The sequence below is a fragment of the Puma concolor genome, chromosome B4, assembly GCF_028749965.1.
Source record: "Puma concolor isolate L17-30 chromosome B4, mPumCon1.1.hap2, whole genome shotgun sequence".
In the NCBI taxonomy this organism is placed as follows: domain Eukaryota; kingdom Metazoa; phylum Chordata; class Mammalia; order Carnivora; family Felidae; genus Puma; species Puma concolor.
This window is the reverse complement of record NC_141673.1, coordinates 131,851,836-131,871,586: the sequence shown is the minus strand read 5'-3', so window position 1 is coordinate 131,871,586 and position 19,751 is coordinate 131,851,836. Positions and strand designations below refer to the sequence as shown.

At 44.2% G+C, this 19,751-nt stretch overlaps 1 protein-coding gene and 2 non-coding genes across 5 annotated transcripts in view; 2 read left to right on the top strand and 1 right to left on the bottom strand.

Annotated features, from left to right (window-relative positions):
* The window catches only part of CAMK1D (calcium/calmodulin dependent protein kinase ID), a 437,908-nt gene that overhangs the window by 78,821 nt on the left and 339,336 nt on the right, over positions 1-19,751 (top strand). The gene's annotated exons all lie outside the window — the stretch shown is intronic.
* Positions 3,080-3,209, top strand: LOC112868044 (U6atac minor spliceosomal RNA). Its single transcript, XR_003224239.1, has one exon. It is a non-coding gene; the product is annotated as a U6atac minor spliceosomal RNA (small nuclear RNA).
* On the bottom strand, positions 8,100-8,172 carry TRNAK-UUU (transfer RNA lysine (anticodon UUU)). Its single transcript has one exon. It is a non-coding gene; the product is annotated as a tRNA-Lys (tRNA).

Here is a 19,751-nt window from a genome sequence, read left to right as displayed (position 1 = left end):
CCAGGCTCCGAGCCATCAGCCCAGAGCCCGACGCGGGGCTCGAACCCACGGACCGCGAGATCGTGACCTGGCTGAAGTCGGACGCCCAACCGACTGCGCCACCCAGGCGCCCCCGGACTTTAAAAATTTTTAATAAAACATATGTAACAAAACATTACTATTTTAGCCACTTAGGTGTGCAGTTCAGTGACATTAAATACATTCGCAGTGGGCCACCGCCGTCTATCTCCAGGACAATTTCATCTTTCCCAATTGGAACTGCATCCACTAACCACCCCGGGAAACCACCACTGTACTTTCTGTCTATGAATTAGACTACTCTAGGCACCTCACATAAGTGGAATCATGCAGTTCTTGTCTTTCTGTGACTGGCTTATTTCGCTCAGCATAATGTCTGCAAGGTTGATCCATGATGTGCCAGGCATCAGAATTTCTTTCCTTTTTTTTAAATTTTTTAATGTTTATTTATTTTTGAGAGAGAGAGACAGAGACAGAGTATGAGCAGGGGAGGGGCAGAGAGAGAAGGAGACACAGAATCCGAAGCAGAGTCCAGGCTCCGAGCTGTCAGCACGGAGCCCCATGTGGGGCTTGAACCCACGAACTGTGAGATGATGATCTGAGCCGAAGTTGGACACTTAACCTACTGAGTCACCCAGGCGCCCCAGAATTTCTTTCCTTTTTAAGACTGAATAATATCCCATTGTGTGGATATGTCCCATTTTGTTTATCCATTCATTTGTTAATGGACGCTTGTGTTGTTTCCACCTTTTGGGTTTTGGGATTAATGCTGATATGAACATTGATGTACAGATATCTATTGGCATTACATCTTTTCAAAATAAACTTTTTTTTTTTTAGAAATACAATATATACATTATGTTTTTGGTGACCGCAAAACATATCTAACTCATTTGGAACCTGAATTTGTTATTCAATACCCCTAAAGTTTTAAATGTATGACTGTAGTGCATTTTATTATTGAGCCGTGCCTCTTTTGTCCTGAGTTGTTAGTTTTTGTGCACCCAGTTGTATATTTAATCTTGTTAGGTCTAGTTCCCCAACTTAGCCTGTCATGACCTTTTAGAATTTTGAGTCTTTCATCTAGTTTAATTTTGGGTCATTCACAAATCTGATCATATCTCCTCTATCTCTGTGCAAGTCTTGGGTGCTGCTGGAAACCTCTCCCTGCCTCCCTTCTGGTTGGCTTTTCTCTGGGCATTGCTGTGCTGTCATATACCCATTTATCCAGCTTTCCTCACCGCTGGTTTGTAAGGAAACATGTCCCCCTCCGCCACGTATGTCTGCACATTTTCATGCCGTAACAGTCTCCAGACTTACTGAGAATGGGACTACACCAGACTGGTCAGTCATACTCTGGTGTTGTTTGGGAATGGTAGCCACCAGCAAGTTGTAGGTGAGGGGGAATGAGCTGTTCTCTTACAGCCTCACGAGCAGGTTATAATGAAAGCCAGTTTCAGAACCAATTCGACATCGGACCCTGAAACAAATGGGTATTAGCAATCAGGCAGAGTCTAGTCCGTATGTCCTATTCTGTCACCTGAAGTCCCAGCTCTGTGTCCTGTTAGGTGCTCTGAACACCACTTGGGGTGAAGGGTGGTGGGATGAAACCAGTGGCTGGACCATTTGGGATCAAGTCTAAGGATACAGGCTAAGGGCCTTGTCGGATGGAGCCTTATACCCTATCTATTCAAGGATAGAGACTGTCTAAACTATTTTACCCCGTTCTTGATGCACATCACGCTAATTAACAAATCACCGATTTCATCAAGGAAAAAAAAAATCGTTCCTCACATTCATTCTTCTAGTTAGTAGAGGATCTGATCTTACTCAAATGTACGTAACAGAACGGGTTCTAGTGGGGCACTTTTGGAGTGAGGACTGTTTGGTCTGGATGCTAGCTGATCAGCTCAGGATGCTGAGATATAATTTACCTATAGTAAAAATAACAAATCTCAGAATTTTTAAGCCCCTGTAAGGACCACCTAGATCAAGATGTAGAATGTTTCCAGAACCCTCCAAGGCTCCCTAGTATCCTTTTTCCCCAGTGAGAAGAATGCCCCTCCTTCTCCAAGGTAATCACTCTTCTGACCACTGTCACCATAAATTAGTTTTTCCTGATTTGAATTCCATATGCATGGAATCCTACTTAAGTTTTGTGAGATTCCTTCATGCTGTGTAAATTGTTCATTTTCTTTCACTGCTGTGTAGTATTCCATTGTATGAAATGTAGATAGCTGTTCTACACCTGGTAGATGTTTGATCACTTCCAGCTTGGGGCTGTAGTGAATAAGGCAGCTAAAAACATTCTTGTGCATATCTTTGGTGGACGGAGTAGGAGTTATTGATTAAGGTAACTAACTGTCCCTAGAATTGGTTTATATTCATGCACACAGAGAGGATATCATATTTTCCATGACATACGGTTTTAGAGTATATTAAAGGGATCATACAAAACTACATATACAAACAAAGGAGCATAGTCTCGTAAAGTATGTGCTGGAACAAAAGCACATCATTGCTTTTTGTGTTCCTTGACTATAATAAATATTCTAAGCCACAGAGTCAATTTCCTGGGAGCCGAGATTCTCATGTGAAAATATGCTGTTTCCTTGTGGCTTCTCTAGAAGGAGTGGGAAAAGGACCTTTTCATTAATTCTGCAAGTACGCATCATTCTCTAATTTTAGATTGTCATTGTGAAAAAAGCCATGGATTACTAAAAACTCTTGAGAATATCAACTACTTTTGGGGTGTCCCCTGCATTGGAATGAATAAGATTCTTAAATATTCATTTATGTTTTTCTTTCCATGTCATTTTGGGTATTGTGATGAAAATAAACTATTTGCTGCTGATTTAGAATCCCTGAATACTCTTATAAAAATTTAATTCCACCCATATTAACTAGGCTTTCAAGGCTTTTTCAGAGGGCCTGTTTTCCTCTAATAGATTACTAGAGGGAAAATCTTTTAGCCTAGAAAATTGATGGATGGAAGTAGAACATGCAAACAACTCCAGCCACCAATGGGGATGCTGCATTGATTTAAAATTGAAAAGGGTCTGTGTTTTATGAAAGTGAAGAATTAGGTTAGCAGTCCCCTTGACAAGAATGCAAAAAACTCTAATGGTCTGTAGCACATGCATACATTTAAGGTATCACCACCTCTTCATAGCACCTAACAACATTTTTTTCAACAACCCTATGGTGTGTTAAACATTACAGATGTCCCGTTCCGGGAGTCTTTCCTACACACACACCGCTGCATGTGTACTGAGATGACACTTGTACAAGGTTAGCGTTGAAGCTTTGTGTGTAACACCAGAACACCAGAAGCCACCAGATGTACGTCCGTCTATAAGGGAGGGGCCGAAGGGTGGTGTATGTGTGCAGCGGATGCTGTGTGGTTGTTAGAAGAGAGCGATGACGTATGTCCTGATGTGGACCGGTGTCCAGGTACATTGCCATGTGAAAGAAACAAGGTGGAGGCCAGCGTATAGACTGTGCTACCTTTATGTAAGAAAGGTGGAGATATAGGGGAATTTACTTATATTTGCATAGAGAAAAACTGGAAAGATAAACAAGACATAAATAGAAATGGGATCTGTAATAGTCAACGGGATACGTAAGGGTTGGGAGTAGGCATAGGAATGGCTCCTTCTGCATAGATCTGTTTATCTTGTGTTGACTTTTGGAATCATGCAGAAGACAACCACCCACAAAAATGAATCTGATCAGGCACGCTCTTGACATTGAATTAGACCAAGAGCACGTGACAGAAAGTGAAGCTGGTTGAATGCATCACGAAAGGGTGAGATCATACACTCCATTTCCTTTCTCAGATGCTCTCAAGTTCAGCCAGTCAGTCACGGGTGCTTATTGAACCGGTCTGCCAGTCTGATGTGCCAGCCACTATCTTAGGTGGTGTCGGTGGGAGCCTTAAGGTCCAAGCTTTCCTGGAGCTGCCTGAAGGGGCAGACAACAAGGAGATGACCAGTGAGGGAGAGAAGACTCCCGCTAGTAGGCCCAGGGAAGGAGGTGAGGGCAGCCTCTGTTGGGGTCACAAGGGAGGATGATTGCTGATCTATATTCCTGCATGTTCAAGGCTCGTTGGTGGGCAGTATTTTTGTACATAAGATAAGAAAGTGGGGTAAATTCTCATTTTTATTCTTGCACTACAGCAGTCAGGATGTCATTTTACCATAGTCTCATTACCTCTTCAGTTAAATTTCAAATAAAGAAATAAACACATTATAGCAGTCATGGGTCCCTCAGTGTACTACTGTGTGGGCAGGAGGCCAGAATTTAGGTGAATAAAGAAAAAGTTGATTTGACCATTATAGTTTTGTTTTCACAATGGTGGGGTTATGTTGGGGATCATGTTATCTCCATGATTTGTGACTATAACCATAGGTTATTGAACAGACAAGATATTACTCTGACTAGCCTGTTATTTATTTATTTATTTTTCCATTCAGAAAGCAGTTAAGGGGCGCCTGGGTGGCTCAGTCGGTTAAGCGGCCGACTTTGGCTCAGGTCATGATGTCACGGTCTGTGAGTTCGAGCCCCGCGTCGGGCTCTGTGCTGACTGCTCAGAGCCTGGAGCCTGTTTCAGATTCTGTGTCTCCCTCTCTCTGACCCTCCCCTGTTCATGCTCTGTCTCTCCCTGTCTCAAAAATAAATAAAACGTTAAAAAAAATTTTGAAAAGAAAGCAGTTAAATGTAAATTTTCCCTATACGGGGACATATGAGCTATAGAAAATTGAACCCTCCCCCACCACGGTCTTCATGTTCTAGTATCTTCATGACAATTATTTTCTGAAAATACTATGATGTTTCCACAGTAGATGAGGTAGACATTTGAAACATTTCTCTGCTGTTTATTATTTTTTTCTCATTCTGGTCTTTTACTGGCATATTTCTCTTTCAGAGTTTCTAAAGCAGATGAAATATTAATATGGTTATTTTTTAAAGTTTTTACAATGACGTGATTTTTTAAAGGGAGAGATTTTTTTTCTCTCTGTTTCTTTCTGTTCCATTACATTTTGGTGAAGCTTGAGAAACAGAGGTCAAAGGCCATAGGAAAATGTCATGGTCACAGTGCTTCTCACCTCGCCAGTTCCCCAGTGACTTAAACCTTGCTCAGATTTGACAGAATAACAACACGGACTGGCAGCCAGAGTTGGGAGTGTGGAATTTTCCTGGCAGCCAAAGTCGAAAATGCAGATCTATCTGAAGCCAGCATATTCACAAACAGTCGTAGGTTCGTGAGTTAGTTAGGAAAGCACCAGAGATCAGATTTAAGAGTGAAAAAAAAAAAAAAAAAAGGAGAGTAATGCAGATCCTTATTTTAGGAGCACAGCCAAGTGCTATCTACAGAAGCGTAAGGAGAAGCTCAGGGGTCCCTGGGGTCCCCTGTCATCCTAGGGGATGCACAAAAAGCTGAAGATGATGATGGGGGCTTGCCTGCGTGTTTCCCTGTTGCCTATTGCTTGAGAGACGTGGGCCATCTCGGAGGGCTGGCCGTTTTGAGACTTGGCCAGTTCTCCTCTCTCTGGGAATCTCAGGGCGAACTAGCTAGGATGTGGTCTCTGCTTCTCGGTAGGTAAAGAAGAGGAGAAGGAGTGACCACGTGAGCTCTTCTGCTCTGTCACCTGTCCTGGCCTTACAGGGATATGTGACGTCACCGGGCTTGGCTGTGGGAGTCCCCGGAGCTGCTCCCTGATGGTGTGACTATTCTCATAGTCCATCACCAGCATAGCAAGGCCAGGAGGTGCATTAGGCAGCTTTGCTCCAGGGTAATGCAAGGAATCTGGGAACAGTAGGGGTATGTATCCGGTGCTCACACTAGGTTGTGTTTTCTTTCTGAAATTCATTTCCGGAGAGGAAATAAACACGGCAGGGATGCAAAGGTGAGAAAGGATGACAGAGGCAATGCTCTGATGCCTTTTGCTGTTTGGGGAGATGTTTGTAGAGTAAGCATATCCAAATGCTGTGCAGCAGCCTGTGAAATTTCTCATAATCTTTGGGCGTTCTCCCTCCATGACTGTGGCCTCCCCAACCTTCTCTCTTATTTATTTATTTATTTATTTATTTATTTATTTATTTATTTCAAAAAATTTTTTAACGTTTATTTATTTTTGAGACAGAGAGAGACAGAGCATGAACGGGGAGGGTCAGAGAGAGGGAGACACAGAATCTGAAACAGGTTCCAGGCTCTGAGCTGTCTGCACAGAGCCCGACGCTGGGCTTGAACTCACAAACCACGAGATCATGACCTGAGCCGAAGTCGGCCGCTCAACCGACTGAGCCACCCAGGCGCCCCCCCAACCTTCTCTTTAAAAAAAAATTTTTTTTTTCACGTTTATTTATTTTTGAGAAACAGACACAGAGCAGGAGCAGGGGAGGAGCAGAGAGAGGGGAGACACAGAATCCAAAGCAGGCTCTGGTCTCTGAGCTGTCAGCACAGAGCCCAATGCTGGGCTCGGACTCACAAACCACGACATCATGACCTGAGCTGAAGTCGGATGCTTAACCGACCGAGCCACCCAGGCGCCCCTCCCTGCAAGCTTCTAATAGAAGCCCAGCCACATTGAGTGGAGATTGTGTTGCTTTGTCACAGCAACTGCGGAGGACGAAGTTTGTTGCTCATCACAGAAACCAAAGAACAGCTTTTCTTGGAAGCAACTCCCTGTTTTCTAAGCACACAGTAAACTATTCTCTGGTGTCCACTCTGCCTGAATATTCTCAGCCAACACTGCTTACATCTTCTGCTCACAGCACGATCCTTGGCTCTTTGGTGAGTCAGCGAAAGAAGACGAGTGTATGTTACAACAGTTTTAGCATTCTGCCAAAGCCCACATTCTGTTGATTTCATGAAAAATAAATGGATTCTTTTTTATGGGCATATTTTACTGAATTGACAGTTTGTACATCTAGCCTGTCAAGAGTTTTTTTAACCGTATTTGTGGGAGTGTCAAGGCAGTCCGACAGAATGGGTGTAAAATAGGATAGTCACGAGGACAACAAACATGGAGAGCTCATGTCTCTATATTGCGTTGGAGCTCATGACATGCACTTTCTGTGTCACTTGTGTTAGTCAACAGGAGATGGATTGGAGGACAGACCTAACAGGCTCTACCAGCCAGCTGGAGTCAAAGAGCTTTTATGTCTAACCAGCGAAGGTAATGGGGTCCTTTCATGTTGGTGAAAATAACCCAGAGGCCAGCACTTAACACCAGTGTGGACAAGGCACATTCGGAATGGGGTGGGAAGAAGTGGTGAGCATTACAACGGAGAAGGTCCATCTCTTGGCAAAATTCTGTTGAGCAAATGGTGGCTGAAATTCAGGTCAGCAGCAAACTTATTTCCTGCCTGATTGGGTTAGGGAAAGAAAATAAATTCTAACAAAGTATTATTTTGTTAATACTTGTATGTGTTTATCATATATAAATATATAAATACTATTTATGAATATATTTATATATGAATTATTTATATATGTTATATATGTGAATTATTTGTATATATAAATGTATCGTGTTGGTGCTTATTAGTAATTATTAGTAAATTTGGTCATATGTTTATATTCAGAAGTTGCCCTTTTTAAGTAAATAAAATTCATGATCTGCCATCACTTTTGTATCTCTGTCAACCAATTTTCTCATGTCTGAGGTTGCTACTGGCATTTTTGCTACCAAGTTCCTGGTGTATTCTTTTTTTCTTTTTTTTCTCACCCATGACTTGAAGTATGTGATTCAGATGCCAAGCTGGGCTCTGAAAACCTAGTTAAAACATATCTCAAAACAATAATAAAAGTCACTGGCTGTTTCCTATCTTCTTCCCATGATTACTGAATGACTAAGTGAGGAATTAACCTGATTGCTGTGTAGATACCCATAGCACAGGCCTGGGCAGATGGTGTTCAGTAAATTGGTATTTTCCCTCACCCTCAATAGTGCTTGTCTTTTCTTTCTTTCTTTCTTTCTTTCTTTCTTTCTTTCTTTCTTTCTTTCTTTCTTTCTTTCTTCCTTCCTTCCTTCCTTCCTTCCTTCCTTCCTTCCTTCCTTTCTTTGTAGGCTCTGCACTCAACATGGGGCTTGAACTCATGACCCTGAGATCAAAAGTCACATGCTCTACCAACTGAGCCAGCCATGCCCTTCAGTAGTGCTTTTCAGCCTTTCCCTGAGTATCCTCAACTGCAGAGAGCAGTAGACACATGAGCTCAGGCCCCTCTGGATGTTTCCCAGACTCCCATTGAGGAACACCAATGTTCTAGGAAGATGTGCCCTTGTAACCTTGTGGCTTCACTACTCCCTGGCACACATACTGTAACTTGAGAAGGTTAGTGTTCATGGCTAATGTTCAACCTGGCAGAAGGGAGTGGTCAGTATATTCGCCCCAAATATATTTTGTCATGTTTGATATGCTTTGCAATTTGGCCACTTACATATGGTTTATAAGATAATTCCCTTAAGCATGTTGGATTCGACAGCACACCCGTTCTCCAGCCGTCCTGGACAGTGGGCAGGGAATCATTGTTCCTAAATTCTGCATTTGCACGTTCAGCGAAAATGTAGAAATCTGATGAGGACACACTCTTGAAGTACGTAGCATTCTGTGGATTTTAGTTACATGCAGAGATTTAATGGTGGATTTCCAACTGAAAAATAAGATAATGGGGCAGCATTTCTTTACTAACTCAGATAAATGAAAATAAACCCTCCTCATCGAGCATTTCTGTAGCAGAATTATAGAATCTACTAATTATAGATGATTCTCAGTTGCCCATGAGTTCGGGGGTTCATTTCATTTCTTGTAGATCATTTCAATTCTTTGATAATTGAAAATTTTCACTTTGGTGGTTAGTTCTTGTTTCTATGGAACCAGTCTTATTTTAAAGCCAAATTTTGACGGAAGAGGTAACATTTTGAGCAATGTGGGTGTTACCCCATTGTTACAGGTGAAGAGACAGAGGTTCAGGAAAGCTAATGCAAGACCACTGAGTCATGGAGCTGGGCTGTAACTTCACCTCTCTGACTCAAGACTCATTCTCCGTCTCTCAAACTACTGCCTATCCACTGGTAGAAATATGGTAAAATGTCCTGAAAGATAGGAGGAGGCCTAAGAAAGGCTGACATAATCGCGAATCATCAATTCCTGAGTAACCAAGAATTGACAAATATTTGAGAGAGTTAGCTTTGGTTTCTTCATGCAAAAGTATTAATAAGTCTTATAAGGAACAAAGGAGGTAATGGATTAAAAATACTTTGGTAAGGGGTGCCTGGGTGGCTCACTCGGTTCAGCGGTCCGACTTCAGCTCAGGTCACGATCTCGTGGTTCGTAGGTTTGAGTCCTGTGTCAGGCTCTGTGTTGACAGCTCAGAGCCTGGATGCTGCTTCACAGTCTCTGTCTCCCCCTCTCTGCTCCTCCCCCACTCGCACTCTGTCTCAAAAATAAACATTAAAAAACATTTATAAATACTTTGGTAAGTACAACTAGCTCTAAATATACAAAGGAAGACTATCCATTAAACCTCTGCCCTTTGAGAAGAATCTGTACCTGGGACTGTACCCTTGGCCCTCCTGAGTCACAGGACGGACGCCATGGTAGCTCTGAAGGGCTGTGTACTCTAGCTGAGACTTCTCTGTGGTCCGGACAAATAACTGCCAAACAAAGCAACGAATTGAACGAGGATTGTCATGGCCAGGAGCACATTTTATGGCTGACGATCTCTGCAACTTTCCTACTAAAGGCACACAAAGTTTTGATAACTCATTTTAAGGCAAACCAAGTCCTGTGTTCTCTCTTCGCCCCTTGAGAAACTTGCACATAAATATGCGCAGAGTAGGAGTGGAAAGATGGCCACCATGTTTAAGCATGTAGCAGATAGTAAGAGCTGGTGGTTGGGGGTCCACCCTCATGTTTTCTTGACAGTTGGAACTCTGGTTGTTGATGAATTGTTCCTTGAGCAATGTCTTAACCTAAATAGTGCAGTTACTTAATGTGGTGCCTAAACATTTTTACCTGTGTTAAAACTAATGAAATTGTCAGTTACACAAGGGCTACCAGTGACTTTTCTCTCATCACTGTTCATTTTCTGAGAACATTGGTTGAGACAGACTTTGTAATGCCCAGTATAGTAACTGGCACACCGAGGGATGATATATATATATGTGTGTGTGTGTGTGTGTGCGCGTGTGTGCGTATTTGTTGAATATACGAACTACAGAAGCATCTACCAGAAGCCAGGCTCAGTTTGTAGGAGCATCTGTGAGTAGGATGACCTCTTAATTTATCTTTATTCACTCAAAGTTTATAAAATATGTTCTTTGGGTTTTTTAATGGAAATTTGATAGAGGTAATTGTAGAGGTAAATGTAAATGAAGTTTTTTTTAAAGTTTATTTTGAAAGAGAGAAAGAGCGTGCAGGGGAGGGGCAGAGAGAGGGAGAGAGAATCCCAAGCAGGCTCTGCGTTGCCTGCTCAGAGCTTGATGTGGGGCTCAAATGTATGAACTGTGAGATCATGACCCGAGCCGAGATCACAACTGGAGCCGAAATCAAGAGTTGTATGCTTAACTGATTGAGCCATCCAGGTACCCCACTTTACATGAAGTTATAAGGAATAATATAGAGATCCTGTGTCCTTTTTAGTCAGTTTACCCTAAAGGCAACATTTTATAAAAATATAACACCATATCACAGCCAGGATGTTGATGTTGACACAGTCCACCCACATCATTCATATGATCTACTGATTTTGTTCAGCTATCTTTCTGAAGTGATTTTAAATGATGGAGTATGATTGGGGAGCCAAAATAGCCAGGTTGTAGGCTCTTGTGGCAAAGGTGCAACCAGGACTTTGTGAACATCTGTTGGGGTGAGGCCGGTTTCCAGCTGCAGAGGAGAGCACTGTGGGATGCCTAGGGGGTACCCCAGGGAGGAGAGGTTTTCCAGGCTCCAGCCTTGGGGCCCAGCACAGTAAGAGTCTATTTGGCAGCCCAGAGGAAGGAGGGAGCCTTGTCCTGCATTTTCCAGGGCTGAGGTGGCCACTGGTGGGTGCCCTTCCCGCCTGTGGCTTCCCTGCTCCAGCCACGAGGCGGGAACACGTGCTGTGGTTTAGGCTTACAGGGGCCCTAAGTCTGGTCTACACCCAAATCCCAGACCACACCCGCCCCCTTCTGAACCAGAATTTCCAGAAGGTTTGAGAATTAGCCTCAGTCTTTGTCATTCTTTCCTTTCGCGTGGTTGTTTTTCTTACTGGATTCAGGCAAGCAAATGATGAGGTATTGGAGGGCTGATGGTCCCTCTTTTGATTCATTATTTCACCGTCTCTTAACCAAATCTCATCTGCCCTTGAAGCCCGCACAGCATCGCCCTGGAAAGGTGGATCGTTAATGCTGATGGGAATGAAGTCAGTTTCTCCCTAGGGAGACGTTTCCAGGGAATGAAGACCTGTGACTCCCATGCTGGGGGGTGGGGGGTGGGGGAGGCAGGGGTGAAAAGAAGGTGGTGGTGCCCATTATATTTCTGGGACTGTGGCCTTGTTTCTATTTAGGGGGAGAAAAACTGCCTAGCGTTTTTACACTCCGGAAATGAATCCAGCCTTCTAGGTTCGAAGAAGTTTCTCCCACCTCCCCTTTTCAGGCTTAAAAGTAGCTGGGTTCAGCCTGTATAAGTAGCTAACTCACAGTTAACTCTTCCCTCTGAGCCAGGCCTTCCCTTGGTGGTGGGCAGGCTGCTAGCAATATCATTACTGCTTTTGCGGGGCCAGAGCCAAGAAAGGCAACATTTGCATAATATTCCTTTATTTGGTTTGCCACCTTCTGCCATAGATCTGGAAAATAAAAGACACACCTTTTGCAGGAATTGCTAGTTCTTAAATAACTGCATAACAACTGCTTACCATGTGGGAACCCTGAGCACTTTTCCAGGAAAAGCTAATATAATAAAATGCTTTGGCAAATGTGCCTGTACTATAATATTATTTAATAAGGTTTTAAGAATCCGGTTTTTAAATTTGCAGCTTCTGGAGAAAATAATGTTATATTTTACTTGGAGAACAATTTCGTTGAAATGACCCTTTCAAGGGATTTGGAAAATGCACGTGTTCAATTATTCTTTTAAGCCTTTTTATATAATGGGTTCTCATAGAACCTTGTTATTCCTGGTGGATTTTTTTTTTCTCTGCTCTCACTTTTTTCTGTTGTTGTTTACCAAGTTATTCTTCTTTTTAAGTATTGAACATTTTCTTCAGGGCATATTCTGATATTTAAGTAAATGCATGAATACCAGGAAGAAAGGATGGTGAATTTCTGCTTGATTGCTTTGGATTTTTCTTTGGATCCAAATGTTCACATATTAGGAAATAGCCAGATAATGAGGTTTTTCAGATAATCGTAGAATGTCCATTATTATATAAACACAGCTAGCCTTGAAGGCTACATTTGCCGCCCAGATTTCGTGGTGACTTTCTCGAATGCTTTTGAAAACTTTGACTTTCTGTATAGTATATGTAGGCTTGCTTTTGTAAATTAAAGAAAGCGTGCTCCCTCGTCCCCAACCCTTATATTATAAAGATTTGAAGAAGGATATAAAAATTGGCTCTCATCTTCAGACATAACCACTGTTAAACTCTGAAAATGTATTTTCCAGGCTTTTTCTAGGCATGGAGTTAACGCAGTTACTTTCCTATCATATATTGTTCCTTCCATTTGTCATTAAAGGACCTATCCTGGGCATTTTCTCATATTTGTAAGTCTTTCCCTCGGATCCTGTGTATGCCGTTAGAATCCCACGTGTGTGCCACGGCCCAGTACAGCCACCACCTCCATACTGACCAGGGCCCCGGGGTATGTGTGAGGGAGGGGGTCCCACTTGCCTTCCGGAAGTCATGGAAGTGCCATAATAATCCTCTCCTCTCTTTCTGCTCCCTCTCCTCTTTTTCCCCATGTGTGTTTTCCTGTGTTTATTTTTAGTTCTTTCTCACTTGCCAGTATCGATCGGAGGCTGGGGGCTAAGTGGCTGCTCTGTGACCATGGGTCCTCTGCCCATGAGGATGCCCACTGCAGGCTGCGGGGAGCCCGCTGGCTCGTCCTGGGAGGGGGGAGACCCTGCATCAGTGTGTGGGGTACACACGGGGGCGGCTGCCTTTAGGATTCTCAGTCACGTTTCCTTCTGGGCCTGAGATCATGTGTCCTCCTTGTTGACTGCTTACTGGAAACTGCACCTCCTTGAAGGTGGAGAACCCATATTTCAGTGGCTGGTGTGGGGCTGGCTTGGCCTAGGTGGTGACTGTGGGAAACGTGCCCTGGCTCTTTGACCAGAGCTTAGCAACCCAAAACCCGAGGCTCCTCGGGTCAAGAGCTAACCTGGCTGCCAGGTGCTGGCCAAGGGCCCTTTAGCTTGTAGGTTCCTGAGAATCAGGCAAGGCGGGGCCTGGAGCACCGCTCCCAAGGTCCTGGGTGCTCCACCCATCTCCCCACCTGCTGCACGGGTCTCTGACTTCTTCCTTTATTGCTAGTGTAAAATAAGGACAGACATGTTGAAAAGGTGCGATTCTGAGCTTGACTGCAAGTCCCCATTTAACGTAAGCCCTTCTCATCCCCTCCTTTGTCAGGACAGATATTTTGGGTATGTAACTCAATTCACTGAGGGGTGAGGGCATGTTGAAACACAGACGGCATGCTATCCATGCAGTTTCCCATCACTGGTCTCTCTGTGTCTAAATTTGTCACATGCATTGATGGCGTAGGCCCCGGTGAGACCCGTGAGCCCCAGTGGTCTGTACACAACATCCCTGATGGCTTGCTCTCCTGGGTTCTTTGATTCTTTCCTTCCTGTGATTAAAAATCTTGCTTCTCCTCCTCTCACCTGAGCACACTTGTCTTCCTCCACGGAGGCCTCATGCAACTCTGTTCCACCTGTCTCCTGTCTCCTTCCTGCCTCCCTTCATTCCTGGGCTCAGTCTTACACTTAAAAAAATTTTTTTTAAATGTTTATTTACTTTTGAGAGAGAGAGTGAGACAGAGTGTGAGTGAGGGAGGGGCAGAGCGAGAGGGAGACACAGAATCGGAAGCAGGCTCCAGGCTCTGAGCTGTCAGCACAGAGCCCGACGCGGGGCTCGAACCCACTGACTGTAAGATCTTGACCTGAGCCGAAGTCAGATACTTAGCCGACTGAGCCGCCCAGGTGCCCCTCAGTCTTACACTTTTTATGTGCAGCGTCCTTTTGCTCGTTCATTCACTCATTCACTCATTCATTCATTCATTCATTCATTCAGTTTCTGTTGTGCCAGGCGCATTGCTTGAAGCTCAGTGCACAGTGATGTGCAGCACATTCCTGCCTCCCAGGAGCCTGCTGCTCATCACCTGGGAAGTCAGGTAAGCTGCTGCATATCCAAGCTGCTGGGGATCACGAGGGTCGACAGAAACACAGGGAAGCGCACATAAGTCTGTGCGGGAGTCAGGAAAGCCATCAGTGGGAGATGACACCCCTTAAAGCGTCTGCAAGGCCAGAGTGTGGGGCAGAGGGAGGAGGTCGTGCAAGTAGAAGGAACAGGACGTCCAGAGGCTGGAGGCGTTAACAGTTGGCCTGTTTGTGAAAACGCTCCATGCGGAAATCAAGGTCAGAAGGTGTACTGGGAGACAGTAGGCTGTGGCCCCACCCGGAACACCCGTGCTTATCAGAATGAAACAACAGTTAACACGTATGTGGCCCATGTTATGTGCCAGCCACTGAGCATTTTATAATCATCAATTCATTTAATCCTCATACCGACTCGAAGAGGTAGGGACCATTATTCTCTCCATTTTACAGATGAAAAAACTGAGGCCAGAGAGTTTGAGATTTAGAGAAGGTCTTCCAGACAGCAGGGTGGAGCTGGGCTTTGAGCTGGGGAATCTGCTGTGTGTGGCCAGATGGCCCAGAGCCAGCTCTCCTAATGGCCCAGTGGCCACCTCTCACACTCCAGAGCAGGACTTCATCATGCTGGCCTTGGGGAATGACAGAAAGGGGTTAACTGGTGGAGAAGAGGATCTGAAATTTGTACAGAGAGTTCTTTATCTTTAGAGACAGATGGAGATTCGATCCAGGAAGGCTGCGTAGAAGTCCCTGCAGTTTTTGTGTGGGAATTTGGTGCAACAGTCTCTTAGAATTGCTTTCTCAGAATTATATATACTGAAAAGGCAGTTCTGGGACCTATTTTTAACCGAACGTTAGTTTATAAGGAAACATGCCCTGTATGCTGATAGAATTTGATGTTCAAAGTAAGTAATCAATATGTTCATGTGATTTCAAGTATTTTGCTATAAGTAAAAGTAAGTTTTTTAAATTGGACACTTTTCGTAAGTCCCTTTGGACCTTCCTTCCACTTCTGGGTCTGATGGGAGGTAGGCACTTTCACTAACGGTACCTCTGGGGAAGTAGTTGGCTCCTCTATGATATGGTGTCCCTACTGGTACCTCTTCCATAAGTTTTTTTTTTTAACCATTATTTAAACTGTAATAAAATACACATAACATAAACTTTACCATTTTAACCACTTTTAAGTGAACAGTTCAGTGGCATTAAGTGTATTCACAGTGTTGTGCAATTATTACCACCATCCATCTCCAGAACTCTCTTTATCTTCCGAAGCTAAAACTCTGGACCCAGTAAACAAAACTCCCCAGAGCCCCTCACCCTCCAGCCCCTAGAACCCACATTCCACTTTCTGTCTCTATGAATTTGACTACTGTTCGTATCTCATGTAAGTGGGATCCTATAGTAACTGACCTTTTGCGTCTGGCTCATTGCCCTTACAAAAATGTTCTCAGGGGCTCCTGTGGCTCAGTCAGTTAACTCTGACTCTTCATATCCGCTCAGCTCATGAGCTCATGGTTTGTGAGATCGAGCCCTGTGTCAAGCTCTATGCTGACAGCATGGAGCCTGCTTGGGATTCTCGCTCTCCCTCTCTTCTCTGTTCCTCCCCACTTTAAAAATAAATAAACTTAAAGAAAAAAGATGATGTCCTCAAGGTTTATCCATGTTGTAGCAGGTGTCAGAATTTACTTGCTTTTTAAGACTGGATACTATTCCACTGTATGGATACAGCACATTTTGTTTACCCGTTCAGCCCTCAGTGGGCACCTGAATTGTCCCCATCTTTTGGCTCTTGTGCGTAATGCTGCTATGAAAATGTATCAGTATCTGTTCAAGTCTCTGCTTTTGTGGTATTGCATGAAGTTTTACTCTCTCCTCGGTCTGACCTTGGGAACTATATATAACACAGTTGCATTCATGGGCATAGAAGCTGCCTTCTTCTCTCTCCCTTTTCTATCATGTCAAATGAATCATATTAATATAGTAGTAGAGGTAGGTTTCAGGAGGGGGTTGTATTTTAGAATGGGTCCTCCTTCCCACTTTTATGGAACAGGAAGTATTTACTGACAAACTCCATGCAGGAGGTGACCACTCCCTGAGCTGTGGAAGCACCAGGAGAGATTCAGGGTGAGGGAGGGATGGGGCTGGGAGGGTAGTGCTACCTGGGGCCCAGTCTAGGGAGAAGAATTTAGGGCATTCGTTGCACTTCATGGGAGGGCATGAGGAAGAGAAGAATCTAGGGTGAATCCCAAATTTCTAGCCCAGTTGGCTAAATGGTCCCCAGAACTAGGATGACCATTATGGGTGATGCTGGGGGATCACAGAGCCTGCACCTGTTTCAGACCCCTTGAAAATAGGGGGAGAACCTCCATGGGCCTGCCGACGATCTGCAGGGTGAGGGTCATTACAGTGCATCCGAATAGTGGGGCTGGAAAATGAAGTGACAGTACCGTATAATTAATGCGAATTTATTTCTTCTTTCTGGCTTTATTGAAAACAATTGTCATATATCACTGTATAAGTTTGAGGCATGCAGCATGATGGTTTGATTTTGATGTACAAGTATCGTGAACTGATTACCACAGTAGGTTTAGCTAACATCTTTCTTCTCATGCAGTCACAGCAAAAACTTAAAAAAAAAAAAAAAGAATAGAAAAAAGGCAACAGTTGTTTCCTTGTCATGAGAACTCTTAGAATTTGCTCTCTGAACAACTTCCCTGTATACCATCCTCCGTGTGATCCGTGTGAGTTACAGTCACCATGCTGTTCATTCCATCCCTAGTACTTATGTATTTTATAACTGGAGGTGTATACCTTTTGCTCACTGTCCTCTATCTCCCCCTTCCCGCCTTCTGCTTCTGGTAGCCACCAGCCTAATTATTTTTTTTTCTGAGGTTTTTCTTTTTTTTTAATGTTTTTATTTAACTTTGAGAGAGACAGAGCGTGAGCAGGGGAGGGGTAGAGAGAGAGGGAGACTCAGAATCTGAAGCAGGCTCCAGGCTCTGAGCTGTCAGCACGGAGCCAGATGCGGGGCTCGAGCTCACAAACTGCGAGATCATGACCTGAGCCAAAGTAGGGTACTTAACCGACTGAGCCACCCAGGCTCCCCTGAGTTTTGAGTTTTGAGTTTTTTTGTTTTTTTTTTTAAGATTCCATATATAAGTGAGATGATACAGTATTTGTCTTTCTGTGTCTGACTTACTTTGCTTAGCATAATGTCCTCAAGGTCCACCCATGTTGTTGGAGATGATAAGACTTCCTTGTGTTTTTATGGCTGAGTATTGTATACACATACACCACAACATCTTATTGAAAGATGGTTACATTTCTTTACAGAAACTTCTGTTGTCATGTCAGGATTTTTTGTTGGGGTATCTGTTGTGAAGGCCAATGTTTTCTTGGTTTGGTTCAAAGGTGACAGATGGAAGTAGGTAAGTAATTTGTTATTAAATGCTATTAGTATTTCCACCTGAATTTTTGTACTCTATTTTGAACTTGAACTTGGGGTATGTCGCTACAACTTTTCCTTTACTAGCACCCTGTTGTCTGACCTTGTCAGCCCCTCCTCATAGACTTGCCAGCCCTGGTTCCTAGCGCACCCAGCCCTTCACTTCCTCTGTGATGTATCCTGTGCCTGTAGAATTGGAAGGAACCACACAGTAGAAGGAACGGATGGATGTAGGGTAAGGATAATGGGTTCACTTTCAGATGTCTTGATCTCAAGACCATCATGTAGGCATGTAGGCGGGTAGATGTCCAGTGCTCAGGATTGAGCTAAATGGGACATAGCTATGGAAGCCATCCCAGTGCCCAGGGGGAGGAGATTGCCTGAGGGAAAGAAGGCACAGAGGGAAAGACCATCCTCTTCTTCGTCTACTCCTGTATCCATTTTGGGTGACAGAATGAACAGTAGGCCATGATTCAGAGGTGGCATCCAAACTGGTGCCTTTCCTCTGTCTTCATGTGGGCAGACTCCAGAGAGGAAGAGGGGGGTTTCAGGAGACATGGTGGGCAGATGGGCTGAGGTGTGGCAGCCACATGGGCTGGGGGAGAGGAGCCCCCAGAGGAAGCTGGGAAGAGGGTCAGGGGAATAATTGGTGAACCAGGGCAGGTGGTGTGCTGGAAGCCAAAGGAAGGAGGTTGAGGGAGGCAGGAGAGGCCAAGTATTCAATGCTGAGAGAGACCAGATACTTGACAAGTGTCCCCTGAATTTGGCTGTTGGGAGGCCCTCCTAATCCCTTCCCGAGTTGTTTCAGGTAATGATGGTTTCTAATCCAAGATGGTACCCTTGCAGTGTGCTCTCTCCTTAGCTCTTGAATTCCAGATGCTCTGTCAGTCAGCACATGATGCTTCTTATCACCCATTCCTTACCAAAAATACTCTTCAGCAGTCCAGAATGCATTCTAAACACTTCCACTACACATTCTAAATACCAGCATTTGAACTCAGATGCATCTAATTCTCTCTGGAGGCATCTCCTCAAATTCATATCATCCTTATTTTAACAGTAGAATAGTGGACATTTTTATTCTCCGGATTCCCAACCCACAAGATGCTTGAGGAGCCAGAGATTGTAAGAATCTCCATGGATCACAGGTAAAATTTTGGTGACCCCGAGCCCCTGGGGGACCTTGGGTGAATGCGTCATAATATCTGCTGGCTTCCTTCAGCTTCTCTCTTCTGTCCTTTAAACCACGTGCCAGAGAATCAGGGCCGTCGTGGATTCCAAGCTTACTCTAGCCGTTTCCAAGTTCCTGCTGTTTGTGGAGCTGTTCCACTGACCAGTGAGAATAATAGTAATAATAGGTACAGTGTATTGAGTGCTGACCATGTTTGGGGCAGTGTACCAAGTGCTTGACACGTATTATTTAATTGTTTAAAAAAATTCTTTTAAACGTTTATTTATTTTTGAAAGAGAGAGAGAGAGAGAGATGGTGTGAGTGGGGGAGGGGCAGAGAAAGAGAGAGACACAGAATCCAAAGCAGGCTCCAGGCTCTGAGCTGTCAGCACAGAGCCTAATGCGGGGCTTGAACCCACAAACCATGAGATCATAACCTGAGAGGAAGTCAGATGCTTAACTGGCTGAGCCCCCCACGTGCCCCTATCTCGTTTAATTCTTAAACCGTAGCCTGATGAGGTGAGTGTTGTTAACCCCCTTGACTGAATGAGAGAATTGTGACACAGGAAAATTGAAGACATCTTGCAGCCAGTGGTGGTTCTCAAACTTGAGTGGACATCAGAATCCCCTGGAAGGTTTGTGAAAGCACAGGCTGCTGGGCCCCACCCCTCAAGGTTCTGATCCAGGAGCTCTTGGGGTCAGGAGCACACTTTGGGAACCACTGCTCTTAGCCACTCAGCTAAATGCAGGATAGGGT